Genomic DNA, 17,332 nt, shown 5'->3' with positions numbered 1-17,332 from the left:
CCATTTCCTCCTCCATCGCCTGAACCCACTTAGGATCTTCCAAAGCCTCTTGCATTCCACTCGGGATGTAAACTAAAGATACATTCAACACAAACGCCTTCAATGGTTTTGATAGTCTCCTCGTCGAAACATAGTTTGCAATAGGGTACTTGGATTTCTTCCCCCCAACATCAGGTGAGTATCAGTCAGGAGGCTTGCCCCTATTATGTCTGTCAGGTAACTTATATCCCACAGATATATCAGAATCATCAAGCAAACAAGATGTAGTAGTAGGGAAAATTACCTCAGGGATATTCTCAGGAGATGAGTCAGATTTGGGTGCTCAAGAGAAAGGGGGCTGTTCTTGTATATTCGGTTCTGGGGGCTGTTCTTGTATATTCAATTCTTGTACATCCATAACTGTCGGTTGCAGAGCTTGCTCATTGTCACTATTTTCCACTAGTTGCTTTTCATTTTCTGGCGACATTCTCGCCGGTTGTTGTTCATTTCCAGGCTGCACCTTTTGCGCTTCCTTCTGTTCTCCAGACATGACACCACCAACTTGCCACCAATTCACACTTTCTTCCTCTATCTCCCCCTGAAAGGAAGAATTGGTGCTCGGATAGAAAAAATCTGACTCAACAAACGTGACATCCATTATCACATGGGCTCTTTTAGTAGCCGGATGATAGCAGCGATAACCCTTCTGATGTGTACCATATCCCAAGAAAACACATCGAACCGCACAGCGATCGAGTTTGGTTCGGTGAGTCTTTGAAATATGGACATAAGCAACACACCCGAATACTCGAGGGGAAATAAGCAAGACAGATGGTAAGGTAGCATGTGTAGACAGCACTTGCAGAGGTGTCTTGAAATCCAATACCTTGGATGGCATTCGGTTTAGGAGGTGAAAAGCTGTCACAACTGCATTGTCCCAGAAACGTTTAGGAACGTGACCTTCAGTGAGAAGGGCACGAGCGGTCTCTAAAATATGTCTGTTCTTCCTCTCCGCTACTCCATTCTGCTGTAGTGTGTGAGCACATGACGTCTCATGCATTAGACCATGTTCCTGAAAATAGTCCTTAAGTTGCGCATTAACGTACTCTCCACCATTATCACTTCTTAAAATTTGTAACTTTCCACCAAACTGTGTTTGCACCATTCTATGAAATACCCGAAAAACATTAGCCATCTCATCCTTATGTTTCAAGAAATAGAGCCAAGTCATTCTTGTGCAATCATCCACAAATATAACAAACCAGCAATATCCCGAAACTGCAGTAACGGGAGAAGGCCCCCAAACATCAGAATGGACTAAGGAAAATGCAACGCTACTCTTATTCAAACTGATTGGAAATGGCACACGATGGCTTTTGGCCAAAATACAAGTCTGACATTGAAAAACTGAATCTGGTAAACTGGAAAATAATTCAGGAAGTAAATGTTTCATATAGCCAAATGAAGGATGCCCCAATCGGCGATGCCATAGCCAGATTTGCTTCTCTTTGCTACTAGATAAGCCTCGCACTTGGTGCACCCTCCCAGAACTGAAGTCATCCAAATAATAGAGCCCCCCCTCTTAGTACCACGCCCAACTATCTCCTTCGTGAGAATATCCTGAAAAAGACAAAATTGTGGATACATCAAGATAACACAATTCAAATCTTCAGCCGCTTGCCCCACTGATATTAATTTCGTGGACAAAGATGGTACAAGTAAAGTATTCAATAGTGATATAGAAGAGGAAATAGCAACAGTTCCAGCCCCGGTCACTGGATATACAATCCCATTAGCATTTGAAATATTATGCCGCCTAGGTTTAGTATAACTGACAAAATCATCTGTTGTGAAGGTCATATGATCTGTTGCACCTGAGTCAATAATCCATTGACTACATTTATCTCGAGAATTACTAATGAAAGCATGACCATAATTACCTTCACCTCCAGTGATTGATTCACTGTTTGATTCTACCTGTGGCATCAGTGATAGCTGAGCCTCCCCAGTAACAAGTGATGCCTTCCCTGTTTCACCATTCGTTGCAATCTCTACTTGTTTGCGTGCTTTCAGCTCCTTCCACCAATCAGGATACCCAATCAATTTGAAACACGTCTCCCGGGTATGCTTCACACTCCCACAATTAGAGCAGCCACCAACTACTGTCGAGGAAGGTTTGCTTCTCGATGCTCCACCCGGTCGACCTCCTCTTGTCAAACCACCCGGCTTTGTCATTTGTAATGCTGGTATGTCCCGAGTTCGGTCGAAGATCTGCAGTCCCGTCTTGCCTCCTTGAGACACCATAGCTGTAGACGGGTGTGTGGTATCTCCGTGTGCTAGCATCACACTCTGTCGTACGTCTTCCCGTCGAACACGAGCATAGGCCTGCTCAACTGTGGGAAAAGGCTGCATTTGAAGCACGTCCGCTCGAACTTTATCCAAGCGGTCATCCAACCCGTCAAGGAAGATATAGACCCGATCTTCCTGAATAGCTGAATTATATCGCTCGATATCAACAAGGCAAACCATCGGATTTGGGCGGCGAAAATCAATTTCTCTCCACAAACCCTGCAGGTTGTTGTAGTACGCCTCAATTGATCCTCCTCCTTGTCGCATCCGAGCAACACGCCTCTTCAAGTCATAAACCTGAGAGGCATCCGTTCCGTCAAAGAAAGTCGTTGCAACTACATCCCAGACAGATTTCGCTGTTGGGAATCGAATGAAATTGCCAATCAACACCGGATCCATGGAGTTGATAAGCCATCCTTTCACAGTCGAGTCTTATGTTTTCCACTTCCGAAAGCCAGGATCTGTAGGCAGTGGCTGAGGAAAGTCTCCGTTGAGATATCCCAGTTTGTCTTTGCCGGTGATGTACATCTCGACAACCTGAGACCACAATCCATAGTTGGCTCCATCCAATTTAATCGCAATCTGAGAAGAAACCGAATCATTCTGCGGTGTTGGTGATGGAGGAGGAGGGTTCGTCTGGTTCTGAGTGAGAATCTGAGTTAATTTGGCAGTCAGATTCTCCAAAAGAGCTTCCGTGGTTGAATTCCCCCCTGGTTCTGGTGGGGAATCATTGTTCCGGTAGGGTTCTGATCCGACATGGATCCAAGTTCAATCGCGCATCAAAGATGAAGAAGATTGGGTAAGACGCACGCCGGACGGCGCAATAGAGAAAGAAAGCGAGCCAAAAAAAAGGATCAAAAAAGTATCACGCTGCCCCCGAACCCCCAGCCCGCTCACCGGCGAGCGGGATCGCCGTAGTCGATGATTGACGTACAGTACCCCAAGGATCAAAACCTAGAGCTTTGATACCATGTTGAAAAACAAGAACGATGAAGACGTATTTTTGGGGCAATTTTTTTCATCTTCCTTCACATTGTACATATATGCATTTATCATACAAAAAAGGAAAGAATAAGTAAGATTACAGCGATTACACTCTCCTACTTTATCTCCGAGTATCCTTGATTGAATCAATTCAAATCAAGGTTAAAGATAAAATCGTATCTTTCTCCAACAACGTGATAGTGCTAAGTAGGCGGAAATATATTTTGAATTGAAGGTTTTTTCTTTCCCTATTTCCCTATTCTGCTCTCCCTGATGTTGGTCCCATTATACAAATTGCGTAAATCTCCATAACCTTTCTCTTTCTCTTCTATGTTAGGTCTAAGAAGATTTTTTATTAGCGTGCAATGCCTGTGCGACATTCGTGCAATGTCCGTGCGATTCATCATCAGACGTCAACTCATTCATTTCTATGATTTCATCTTCTACTAGATTTTTTCCAACAATTTTCCTCTTTGGCGGTTGTTATACCAACCACGAGAAATCTAACAGTATCCAAAGCTTGATTAAACAGAGGTCTGGGTATGGACTGTCCTGATCATGTGTCTCCAGAAATAAATTACCTTATGAATCTCTTTCTAATAAGGGAAAAAACCATCAAAAACCCCAAACTTTGCCACCTGTGACACATTTACCTCGAACTTTTTTTGTGACACCAAAAACCCCAAACTTTGCTTTTTGTGACACATTTACCCCAATGTATTTAGTCCATGGGCATTTTCGTCTTTTTTGCTTTTTCTTTTTTTTTTCCTTTCCGACGAGGGGGGCCCTCGCCGGCGTTGGGCGAGGGCTGCCCTCGCCGGATCCGGCGAGGGGGGCCCTCGCCGGCGTCGAGCGAGGGCGGCCCTCGCCGGCGTCGGGCGAGGTCCGCCCTGCCCGGGCGAGCGAGGACGGCCCTCGCCCGACTCAAGCGAGGTCGACCCTCGCCGGATTGAGCGAGGACGGCCCTCGCCCGACTCGGGCGAGGTCGACCCTCGCCGGATCGAGCGAGGGGGCCCTCGCCGGCATCGGGCGAGGCGGCCCTCGCCGGATCCGGCGAGGGCGACCCTCGCTCGATCCGGCGAGGGCGACCCTAACCCGACGCCGGCGAGGGTCGACCTCGCCATATCGGGCGAGGGCCGCCTTCGCTCGACGCCGGCGAGGCGGCCCTCGCCGATCCGGTGAGGGTCGCCCTCGCCGGGCTAGCGAGGGCGGCCCTCGCCCGACTCAGCGAGGTCAACCTCGCCCGACGCCGGCGAGGGTTGACCTTGCCTCGAGTCGGGCGAGGGCCGCCCTCTCTAGCCCAGCGAGGGCGAACCTCGCCCGACGCCGGCGAGGGCCGCCCGACGCCGGCATCGAGTGAGGCGGCCCTCGCCCGATCCGGCGAGGGTTGACCTCGCCTCGTGTCGGGCGAGGGCCGCCCTCGCTCGCCCGAGCGAGGCGAACCTCGGCCGACGCCGGCGAGGGCCGCCCTCGCTCGACGCCGGCGAGGGCAGCCCTCGCCCAACGTCGGCGAGGGGGGCCCTCGCCGGAAAGGAAAAAAAAAGGAAAAAAAAAGAGAAAAAGCAAAAAAGACGAAAATGCCCATGGACTAAATACATTGGGGTAAATGTGTCACAAAAAGCAAAGTTTGGGGTTTTTGGTGTCACAAAAAAAAGTTTAGAGTAAATGTGTCACAGATGATAAAATTTGGGGTTTTTAGTGGTTTTTTCCCTTCTAATAAATTAAGCCTTTCACCATCATGCGTCAGCTCTTTCATTTGTATCTTCTTAGTCGAGCTTCTGTTAATGCTTTCACCTTCTGCCAAGTCAGCACATGCTTTTCCGAGTGTTTTCTCTTTGACGACAAATGAAGTTGTTATACTCGCCAGAACGAATGTAATAATGCTCACCATTAGATTAAATCCAACGTTAATATAAAAACGTACATTATTAGTATGTTGGTCCCATTATACAAATTGCATAAATCTTCATAAACTTTTCTCTTTCTCTTCTATGTTAGGTCTAAGAAGATTTTATATTAACGTGCAATATCCGTGCGACATTCGTGCAATGTTTGTGCAATATGTGCAACATACGTATAATGTACGTTTTTGGAATAATTATCTAATAAAATCTATAAATAAGTTGATTGAGATATTGTACGCCGGGACATCGTCGTTTGGCTACCCTATTTAATTATTCACTTGGCATTATGCACGTGAGGTCAACCATAACCACCCACGAAACCAATCAATTTCTCACAACCTTCTTCATAAAAATGAGAATGATAGTATTTTTCTCTAATTATAAATATGCATGAAACCAAGTTGAAACTATCCACCTTATTATTTGAATGTCATAATTAATATGTATAGTACTCACAGACATAACTAAAAAAATATTAGAAGATAAAACATTATTTAAATTTTATATAAATTGAAATATCCTCGCACCTTTAAGATGAGTGTTAAGAGAAATGAGTTCTACAATCATAAAAAGATCAAGACAATAAAGTTTTGTTTATTCTGTCAGACTTTTGCAACATAAATTGTTAAAAGATTGACATGGTTCCCATAAAATAATCATTAAAATTATGTGCTTAAAGCTTATATTGTATATATTGACGTACCATAACATTCATATGCAAAAGTAATGCATATTTTATTGCTATTTATATCCTATAAAATTTTGCAATCAGATTATTTTAAAACACATGAATTTAAGATAAGAGAACTATATAACTAATAAAAAAATGACAATATGGAAACATACATCAACCTCATGTATCTCCTAAAAATCATTTCTCATATTTGTAGATTATTGGGACAACTACCTATACCAAGTTGCAGGTGAGTTGGATTGACGTGAAATTCATGGCTCTATATATTCTGCCCATATTAAAACAATGAAAAGAAAGAAATCACTTGTAACTAATGGAATGATAACCAACAAAGTATAAAAGAAAACAATCAAAATTGAATCTACTCATAAATTATGCATGTTCATGTATTGAATAGATAAAGAAAAGAAATTTGTGTCGAAATATTAGTTAGAAAATAGCGATAGGATAAGAAAATGTGTATATGTTGAGAAGGGAAACAATTATGACAAAATTAAGAAGGTGAGGTTGGTGAAAGTAAGCCCACGTGCACTCTTTTTCTACTCTCTCTACTCTCCCCGTGGTGAGAGTTGAGGAATTCCCCTTTCAATATTTTATATTGGATTTTCGAAGTTACTTCCATTGTATTTCCTTTCGAAATCTTGCGTAATTATCAAATCAAGACCACCATTAATTGATAATTTCTATGTATACAAATGTGAATCAGATGATGGAATCGCAAGGCTAATTCAACATATATAATAATGGGGTTCTCATTTCTAGCTTATATCCAGAGACATATTTAGAATTGCTCTTAAAAAAACAGATCATTTTAATATTTTCTAACCACAATTGAATTCACCACTTTGTAGAGAAATTTTTCCATTTAAAATTTCAGGCAATTCAGGAGAATTGTAGGGACTGTTTTATGTAGTGATGGCCATCAGTGTTGAGTGTCGCATCTCTGACTCTTCTATATTTCATGGCTTAAAAGAATCTCCTTTGGTTATTATTACCATGTCAATATTAACTATAAAGATCTGTACACGTATGAACAATCACTACATTTTGGACTGGAAATGAAGAAAATTTTACTTATGATCTCATCAATAAATGGTACAAGGACCAGAATTGTTGCAAAATTGAAGTATGTTGACAAAATTCGAATAGCCTAAAAAGTAGGATGACTAAAAAGTGTAATTTTTATTTACAATTTTGCACATGTAGACACCACATGTTAATAGCCGGTGTTGAATTCGCAATTTTCGACAAAACTCGAACCGAATCTTATGAAAGAACTTAAACTGTCACCAAAGAGAAGCACGGAGACAAAAATTATCACCAAAGAAAGAATAAAAACCAAATGTGAGCTTCCCCCAACATTGCGAGGACGAAAATGTAATTTTGTCATATTTTTCCATCGGGAAAAAATATATCTAAAAAGAAGAATTGATACATGTGTATAGGCCTACTAAAATGGATTAAAAACCCATAATGTAACTCAATTTTATTGAAGTGGATCATAAATGAATCGGCTCAAATAGGAAATATGAATTTTAATGGATTTTTAAATGAAAAGCCCTGGGTTTGAGGTAAACCCATTTTCAACCCAAGTTAAAAAACAAAATTGGTTTGGATCTCTTGGCTCCTCTCTTCACTTTCACTCTCTTAAATTCCACCGACGGCAGATCTCTATCTGGGTCAGCTCTCTCCCTCTTATCCCAACCAAACGGAGTCGCCACCACCCCCACTGCCTATCTCCGGCATCTCCACCGTCCACCTGCCCTTCTCGTTGTAGGAGACGGACGAACTCGACGGAGTCCTCACTAAGTACTGTAGGCAATTTCTCTAATCAAGTTCCTGATTCTCTCGCTCCTGCCCTTTACTCAACTGTGTCACGATTGTGCTAGTACTATCAACAGACCCGTGAGAAAATCTGCTCTGCGCGAAACTCGTGACGAGCTTGTTTCATTCGATCTTCCTTGATGCTTTGAAATGATCCACGTGAATCACAAGTACAGTCAAGGTTAGGGCTAGTGTGCGGAAGTGGAACAGGGATTAGGTGCGGCGGAGTGGCCATTCAATGGACGGGTCCAGTGGCTTAAACGGTTGTGATTTGCCATTGGAGGAGGAGTGCGGTTGGGAATGGATTCTTAGGGTGTTTCCGGTGGCAACGGAGAGGAGAGCATAGGAGAGAAGGGAGTGTCGAGCAGTGGAGCAGCAGAGAACGGCCATTTCATGCAGCAGCAGCGCTGTATATTTGGACCGCGTCTACGCTATGGTCCTTTTTCTAAGTGTTTTTATATCATAATTACACAAAAGGAATTATCATTGATCATTCCTAAATTCAAAATAAAATCACCATAGAGTATTGAGGAAAACTCCTATTGATTTTGAAGTTGACAAAACCTTCCATGTTATTGTAAATTTGATATTTATTCTGAACGATTTTATTCCAGGTATGTATATATATTCTGGAAGCTCAGAAGGAAGTTTTTCAGACTTTACAAGCTGGCAAAATAAGAAGTTCATATCTTATTGAAGACCCACGTAATCTTAGTTCTGAGACGCAGACGCAGATGCAGACACAAAAATTATTCAGACGCAGACGCAGACACAGAAATTATTCAGACGCAGACGCAGACGCAGAAATTATTCAGATGCAGACGCAGACGCAGAAATTATTCAGACGCAGATGCAAACGCAGAAGTTCTTTAGACGCAGATGCAGAACTCAGAACGAAAAATAACGGCTAGTGATTTGGTATGGATTTCACAGAAGGAAAATTTTGATTGTCTCAATCTTAATCAAATTGATTGACAATCAAACATTACGACAAGTATGCATTACAAAGGATAAATCTCTACTTATAGAAACCAAGATTCTGATTGTATGGGCGACCAGAATCAGCGGGATTCAGAATCTGTCATCCAACGGCTACTCAATCTTTTTTATACAAATCTGTCCAAGGTGAAGATTGGAAGATGACCCTCTGAAAGCTGTCCAAACGGCTAGTTTGGAAGTAAAGGAGTATTTAAGGAGATCAACGAGCAGCAGAAGGAGAACAGAATCAAGAATCAACAAGTCCAAAGTCTAAGCATACTCCGATCTTTACTCTTGTCTTTCTGAGCCAAACATTAAGATCTTGAGGGATGCTTTGTAAGAGTGATTGTGTGAGATAAAGAGTCCTATCATACACATGAGTGCTGTCACTCAAAAGCTGTAATTCCTCTTGATTACATAGTGAAATCCAGCCGGTAGACTGTCAGCGTGGGAGAGTGGACGTAGGCTTGCTATAAGCCGAACCACTATAAACTTGTGTGCAGTTTTTCTATCCCTTATCTCTTAATTTACATACTGCACATCAAGAACACTGTCTATATAATTTGTCTTGAATCTGAAGTTTATTCAGACTCAACTGTGATCTTTCATTTCTGCATAAATTGATAAAAATTGTTTAAGATCATTGTTGACATCTAAATTTTGGGCTAACAATTTAGTGATTAATTGCACAGAAAAATTAGGGGTCGATCCTGACACCTAGCAAAAATAATAATTGAACTGCATATAGATTTTAGGAGCATTTATAGTAATAGGCTCACATAGTTGCATTTGCATTAAATCAATGGCGAATGGACTTAGTTAAAAGCCCACGAATAAAGATTTTCGCCAAACTCGTTCATTATCATGGGTGGAATTTTCGCACGTGGGATATGAAGAATTTTCGGAATATATGCATGATTCTCGGTCAATATATTTTTGGTTGGGCACTTGTGCAGAAATATCTTTCATGATTTCCTGAAGATGTCCACGATTTCATAGACTTTGTTTTTCGGATATTTGTGGAAATATGCAAGATTTTGTCGGTCAATGGAAAATAGTAAGAGCAACTGGGAAAGGAATATTCATGTGAGGACGTATATTATTTGAGCAATATATCTTTCTCAAGACAAGAAAGAGTATGCTGCCAAGAAGACCTCCCTGTGCCCATGATCAGAAGGAAGATATAACCTAAGGAAGGAAAGGAATAAAATATACGTTCTGTATAAGGAAAGTTGACCACGTCCTTTCCCGAAAAATCTAGGTTGTCTTGCATATAAAAGGGGGAGGAGAATTCACAACAAAGGGGCTTTTCTTTTGGGGTCTGATCACACACAAGAAACATAGAGAGAAAACAAGAGAGTTCATAGGGAGAGAAGAGTCGTCGTCTTCCTTGGGCGTGTGTCTACATGATCACGACCGAGAGCTCCACGACCAGACTATATTTCTTGCTGCTTTCGTGCCTCCTCGTGGCTGTTCCTCCGCTCATCGCTGCGTCACTTAAGTAAGTTGGCGGCTGTCCGTGAAGAAGTTGCTGCTGCTGTGCCCACCTCCGACGACGACGAGGAGCCGCTGCCCACGAGCTGTTTTGCCCTCACTTGATGCTGTCCTTGCCGTGAGCCCAACCGAGATCTGAACTTCTATGTTTGGCTCGGTCTTCTCTGATTTTGCAGGTTCACCCAAGGTTGGCTTTTGTTGACAGAGTCAATATACTACGTCCAAGTGAAGTCCAACTCAGTGATACCCTTGCCGAACTGCTCATCACTGTTGCTGTGAGCCCCTTTGCTGCTGGCCACTCTGCACCACCACGCTTCCAATATCCGAAGTTGTCCCTGCCTCAGCCCTTCACGCCTCAGACGCTGTGCCAACAGTCAGCGAGCGCCTAGAGATACCAGCCAGTAAGCGCGAGCGGTTTCCAGTAATTCCAAACAATTTTCTGCAGATTCTCGGCGAGCCCATCCTCTCCGATGTTCAGCACAGCAGCCCAGCAGAACTAGTGCTCATCGCCAGCTACCATAGCACCGTTAAAATCCCGGCGAGCCACTGTCCCTGACCCGACGCTCACTGCAATCAAGTTTTCCAGCAAGTCCCTGTAATTCGGCCATTCTCCAGCAGGTCTGGCGGGTCTCAATCAATTTGGACGACTCCCGGAGGTCCTCCTTTGAAATCCAGTAACGTCCAGCAACTTCACAAGTGTCCTCGCATTGAAGCTCCGTGAGTTCAAAGTCATTACCAAGTCCAACGAGTCCAATCTCGTTGGTCGTTGTCTTATCTGATTCTCCATCGAGTACTCACAGTAACGCTGCTGCGAGCTTGCTCAGTCCTTGCCTCACCGAGAGGCTATCGAACCCTCCCTGGCCGAGTCACACCGCAAGCCATCTGACGAGTCCTGCGATCCGCAGTCCGGATCCGTCGTCCATCCGAATTTGGAAACGCTATTCGAGCAATATCGCGAATTAGGTAAGAATCTTCATTGATTCGATTTTCGTATATTTTGTTGCCTAATTTGTGAAATTGCATTATTGTTTGAATCTTCAAATATTATTCATATCAAATGAAATCCTCAAGTAAATTTAAATTGTGATATTTTCCTAATTTCACAACGTGCATATGATCGACAGTCCGATTTCATGCCCGAAATATGACTCGCGATCGCACGGAAAATCTTCAATCCGATTTCATGACCGAAATATGACTCGCGATTGCGTGAAAAATTGGCCAATCCGATCCTCATGCCCGATATGTGATTTGTCAATTTATTTTCCAAATTTGAATGGATATGGATGATATCTTGGGTGATTGGATGCTATCTTTGGCTTTGGTTTGAATCTTTGTTTTGATTTGATTGGAAAATCCCAAAAAGAATGATGCATGTTTAGGATAGGTTTAGAATAACTTTCTTTGAATAAGTCGATAGGATAACTTTTTAATTTAAATTAGGAATTAGAGTAATTTATTTCCTAGTTTAATTTAGATATTATCCTGATCTCGATGGTTCATTTTAGGGTAACTCTTGATTTCGAATTTTCATAAAAATACCAAAAAAAGTCACTTTAGGATAGATTAAATTATTTTTTTTAGAATAGGTTGCATGTTAATTTAGGCATTTTTTTTAAATTCCGAATTTCATTGGAAAAATACCAAAAATAAATCATTTGTCCGTCATTAGAATTAGGTCACGTCGTCGCATGACATATAGTTCGCATGCTAGGTTGCATTAATCGCATGTCATTTTTTGCACGTCATTGCATATAAGTTAGTTTGCATTTTAATAAAGCGCAAACCCTAATGAACATCTTGAGTGCCTTACTTTGTTAATTAGAAATCATATTAGGATTGTCTGTGTGATTTTCTACTAACAATGCAGATGCTTACGTGGCTTTAAGGTATGTTATCCTGCTATTTATTTATCGCTTTCTTGGGTGTTAAATTGGTGGTTTGTGCACCCGCATGAACACCTCACATGTTAGTGATTAAGTAATAAAATGGATCCAGACTGCCTACATAAATATTTTTAATAAAAGAGAAAAGGTACCGAAAGGGCATTAGAGTAATCTAGTGTAACCAAGTCCCCGAGTCTATAATCTCTGGTTCGTAAGAATAAAACATATCTTCCTATGTTTTATTTAGGTTTCTAATCGACCTATCACAAATAGATTAGTGGCGATTCCAAGCATGAAAACTTTTGCATGTTAAAAACTTAAACCTAAGTTGCGAATTGGTAGGGCTTGGGAGGGCCCGAGTTAGGCTTAGTCTTAATAATCCATTAGCCTGAGAAAATTTTAGGTCGCAACAATCACCTATTCACCCCCGTCTAGGTGATCCTTGCTAACTAAATCAATTGGTATCAGAGCAAGGTTGCTCATTTATTGAAGTGTTTTACTTTTGAGCTAACGATCTATATGGCTAGCTTGAGTGCTCCAGGGCTCATTGAAGAACAGAGCAACAACAAACCATCATATTTCGATGTCAAGGAATATAGTGTCTGGAAGAATAAGATGAAGGCATTCATAAAGTCAATTGATCACATGTAATGGGATGTCATCATCAGAGGAGTCAATCCAAAATCTTTTGATTCAAAAGAAAAGGCAGACGGAAGCAAAGCAGTAGATCCTTCATTATCTCAAACTGAGATATCTAAAAGAGAATCTTTAGATTCCAAAGCAATTTACTCTTTCTATTGTGCCTTATCACCTGTTGAATATAAAAAAATTGCTTCTTGTGAATCAGCCAAGGAAATCTGGGATACTCTCCACACTACTTATGAAGGAACAGATCGAGCCAAGGAAACTCAAATCAATCTTCTACTTGGTCAATATGAATCCTTCAAAATGAAGCCTGGAGAATCAACAGCTGATATGTATGATAGGTTTGCTGACATAGTAAACAGACTTGCATATCAAGGACAACCAGTCTCAGATGCGATGAAAGTTAACAAACTACTGAGAGGACTGACAAAGCAGTGGGATAATATCAAAACATCTCTTTGAGAGACACAAAGGATCAAGCCTCTATCAGTGAATAAGTTAATTGGAACTCTTCAATCATATGAGACTGAGCAACGGAATGAGGAGAATGAATCCAGAGGTAATAAGTCAATTGCATTAAAAACTAACATTGATTCTGATGCAGATTCTGAAGATGAAGATGTTGACGATGAAGAACTAGCTCTCTTCATAAAGAAGTTTAAGAAGATGAAAATCAAATGAAGAAACCTCAAAGGGAAGAAGCATTTTGAGAAGAAGAAGTCTCTCAATAAAACAGAAAAATCAAAGGATGTAATATGCTTTCACTGTAGGAAACGTGGACATATCAAGCCAAATTGTCCACTTCTGAAAAAGAAGACCAAATTTGAGAAAGCAAAGAAGGCCTTAAAAGCATAAACCTGGAGTGATACAGAGTGCGAAGACAGTGATAAATATATCTCAAATTTCTGTCTAATGGCTAAGTCAGACTCAGACTCAGATTCAGACTCTGATCCTAAAGTGGAAATTGAGGTAAAGCATTCTGAAATGCCTATTGAAGTATCAAATTACATTGATGAATTATGCTTTGAATTTAAGACTGCTCTTAAAAGAATCTCTTCTTTGAAAAAGGAAAATTCATCACTGAGGCAACAGGATGTTTCACAAAAAGAAAAAATCGATTTCCTTCAAAAAGAATTTCATCAAGTCAAGGACAGTCGAAATTTTCTTTCCAAAGAAAATGCTGTTTTGAAAAAGGAAGTTTCAGAAATTACTTCCAAGTTTTCAAAAGGTTCAGAAAACCTTGAAGCATATCCTTTCTATCCAAATTCCTTACTACAACAAATCTGGTCTCGGATTTGTGAAGGAAAGTGATAGCTTAATTGATTTTCCAAAGGTCAAGGAGAGACTAAGACAAAGACCTCCTCGACAAGCTTATAAAAATCATTTCAAAAGGAATTTTGTCAAACCTGTTGGCCGAAGTGCTCTTAAGTGCTCAAAATGTGGAGATCCACAACATTTTGAGAATGAATGTCCTAAGGTCTGGAGACCTATTCGAAGAGACTTTGTTAAGACAGCCTATACTAATGCTCAAGGACCCAAACAAATTTGTGTACCAAAGAAAACTTGAGATGTTGTGACTTTTGCAGGTTACCACAAAGAGAAAAAGAAAGTGGTACCTAGACAGTGGATGTTCTAGACACATGACAGGAGATCCAAGCATATTCGTTGAACTACAAAGCCTGAATGGTGGAAAAGTTTCCTTTGGAGGAAATAACAAAGGAAAAATAGTTGACAAAGGAACGGTTGAAATTGGAGGACTCACAATCAATGATGTTTCATTGGTAAAAGGACTCAACTACAACTTGATAAGCATAAGCCAACTATGTGATACAGGTTTCAGAATAAATTTTCAAGAGATACACGCTCAGGAACAAGCAAAGATTCTTTTCAAACATTCACAGGAAGAAGACATGGCAATATTTATCTTCTAGATGTCAATCGAAACTCTACTCATTGCTTGATCTCAATCAAAGAAGATGAAGATCTATGGCACAGAAGATTGGGGCATATCAGTATGAAACAAATTTCAAAAATCTCAAACAAGAAATTGGTTCGAGGTCTGCCAGATTTGAAATACAAGAAAACAGAGTTATGCAATGCATGCACTCTAGGAAAACAAGTAAGAAACTCTTTTAAGACTATACATCATGTTTCCACTAATCGTGCTTTGCAGCTTCTTCATATGGATTTATTTGGACCAACCCGAACACAAAGTATTGGTGGTAAGAAATATTATTTAGTTATTGTCGATGACTTCACTAGATTTACTTGGGTGTTCTTCCTTGCTCATAAAAATGAAGTATCTTCATACTTTTCAAAATTTGCAAAAAGAGTTCCGAATGAAAAGGGCTATACCATTTCCTACATTAAAACTGATCATGTGGGAGAATTTGAAAATCAAAGTTTTTCAGATTTTTGTGAGGAAAATGGCTTTTAACACAATTTTTCTACTCCTTATACACCAGAACAAAATGGTGTTGTGGAGAGGAAAAATCGTTCTTTACAAGAAATGGCAAGAACTCTGTTGATTGAAAGCAAGATTCCTTTTCATTTTTGGGCAGATGCAGGTTTTACAGTATGTTATATCATTAACAGAGCTTTTCTCAGATCCATTCTTGAGAAAACCCACTATGAGCTTTACAAAGGTAGAAAGCCCAATATTTCATATTTTCGTGTGTTTGGTTGTAAATGCTTTATGCTCAAAAATCCAAATGACCGCTCTGGCAAGTTTGATGAGAAAGCAGATGAAAGATTCTTCCTTGGATATTCTACTACAAGTAAAGCATACAGAGTCTTCAACAAGAATTCTCAGACTGTGGAATAAACAATGAATGTAAGGTTTGATGAAAATATTCAGACTCACAAAGATGAATCTGAACGATCTTCCAAAATTCAAGAGTTATCAGAAGCTCAACAAGAATCTCCAAAGATCGTCGAATCCGTAGAAGAAGGAAAAGAAGATACAATCTAGACTCAATCAGAACCTTCAGAGTCTGATGATATTCAGAAGGAAAAATTTGACAGAAACTGGAAACATAAATCCAGTCATCCGAAAAACCTCATCATTGGAGAAATAGAAGATGGTATCAAGACTAGATATAAACACAAGGAGAACATCAGCAACTTAGCGTCGATATCAGAAGTAGAACCAAAAGAAGTTGGTGAAGCATTATCAGATGAAAGCTGGATCGAAGCTATGCAGGAGGAATTTCAACAGTTCAGAATCAATAAAGTATGGGAGCTTGTGCCAAGACCCAAAAATCATCTAGTAATTGGAACAAAATGGGTATTCAGAAACAAACTGGATGACAAAGGAAAAGTCACAAGAAACAAAGCAAGACTGGTAGCAAAAGGCTACTCTCAAGAAAAAGGCATAGATTATGATGAAACATATGCACCAGTTGCAAGGTTAAAAGCCATTAGGCTACTATTAGCTTATACTTGTTTCCATAACTTTAAATTGTTTCAGATGAACGTGAAAAGTGCCTTCCTGAATGGATATATCAAAGAAGAAGTATATGTGGAACAACCACCTGGCTTTGAAAAATCAAGGAAGACTGATTATGTCTATAAACTCAAAAAGGCCCTTTATGGTCTGAAACAAGCACCCCGTGCTTGGTATGAGAGGTTAAGTAACTTCCTTCTGCAAAATGACTTCACCAAAGGTAAGATTGATACAACTTTATTCATTAAGAAAAAAGGTAAGGATTTTTTACTTGTTCAAATTTATGTTGATGATATCATCTTTGGATCCTCTAATGAACTGCTTTGCAAAGAATTTTCTAAGAATATGCAGAATGAGTTCAAGATGAGTATGATGGGCGATTGACATTCTTTCTTGGCCTACAAGTGAAACAAACCAAAGGTGGTACATTCATTTGCCAAGAGAAGTATGCAAAGGAGATTGTCAAGAAGTTTGGATTGCAAAACTGCAAGAAAACAGACATTCCCATGTCTCATTCATCCAAACTGGACAAAGATGAAAATGGTAAAAAGGTTGATCAAAAGGTATATAGAAGCATAATAGGTTCATTATTGTATCTTACTGCATCTAGACCTGACATATTGTTTAGTGTATGTATGTGTGCAAGATTTCAATCAGACCCAAAGAAATCACATTTTTATGCAGTAGAGAGGATAATCAAATACATTAGAACTTATCCAATGTCAGGTCTTTGGTATTCCAAAGATTCAGATTTTACTCTTACTGGTTATTCTGATGCTGATCTAGCTGGATGTAAAGTGGACAGGAAAAGTACTACAGGAACATGTCAACTACTAGGAAACATGTTGGTATCCTGGTACTCAAAGAAGCAAAATACAGTTGCACTTTCTACGGCAGAAGCAGAATACGTGACTTTGGGAAGTTGCTGTGCACAGATTCTGTGGATGAAGCAACAGTTGCGAGACTTTGCTATTGAAGATTCAAGTGTTGCAATCAAATGTGACAACACAAGTGCTATCAATTTGATCAAGAACTCAATTCTTCATTCACGTGCTAAGCATATTGAAATCAAGCATCATTTCATTCGAGATCATGTTCAAAATGGTGATGTGAATATTCAATTCATTGATTCTAAGAATCAATTAGCTGA

This window comes from Syzygium oleosum, unplaced genomic scaffold (assembly GCF_021117445.2).
Source record: "Syzygium oleosum isolate NSW1041296 unplaced genomic scaffold, Sole_v2.1 Sole_v2.02, whole genome shotgun sequence".
Taxonomy (NCBI): Eukaryota; Viridiplantae; Streptophyta; class Magnoliopsida; order Myrtales; family Myrtaceae; genus Syzygium; species Syzygium oleosum.
The sequence above is the reverse complement of the archived record's forward strand: the minus strand, read 5'-3'. Positions refer to the sequence as shown.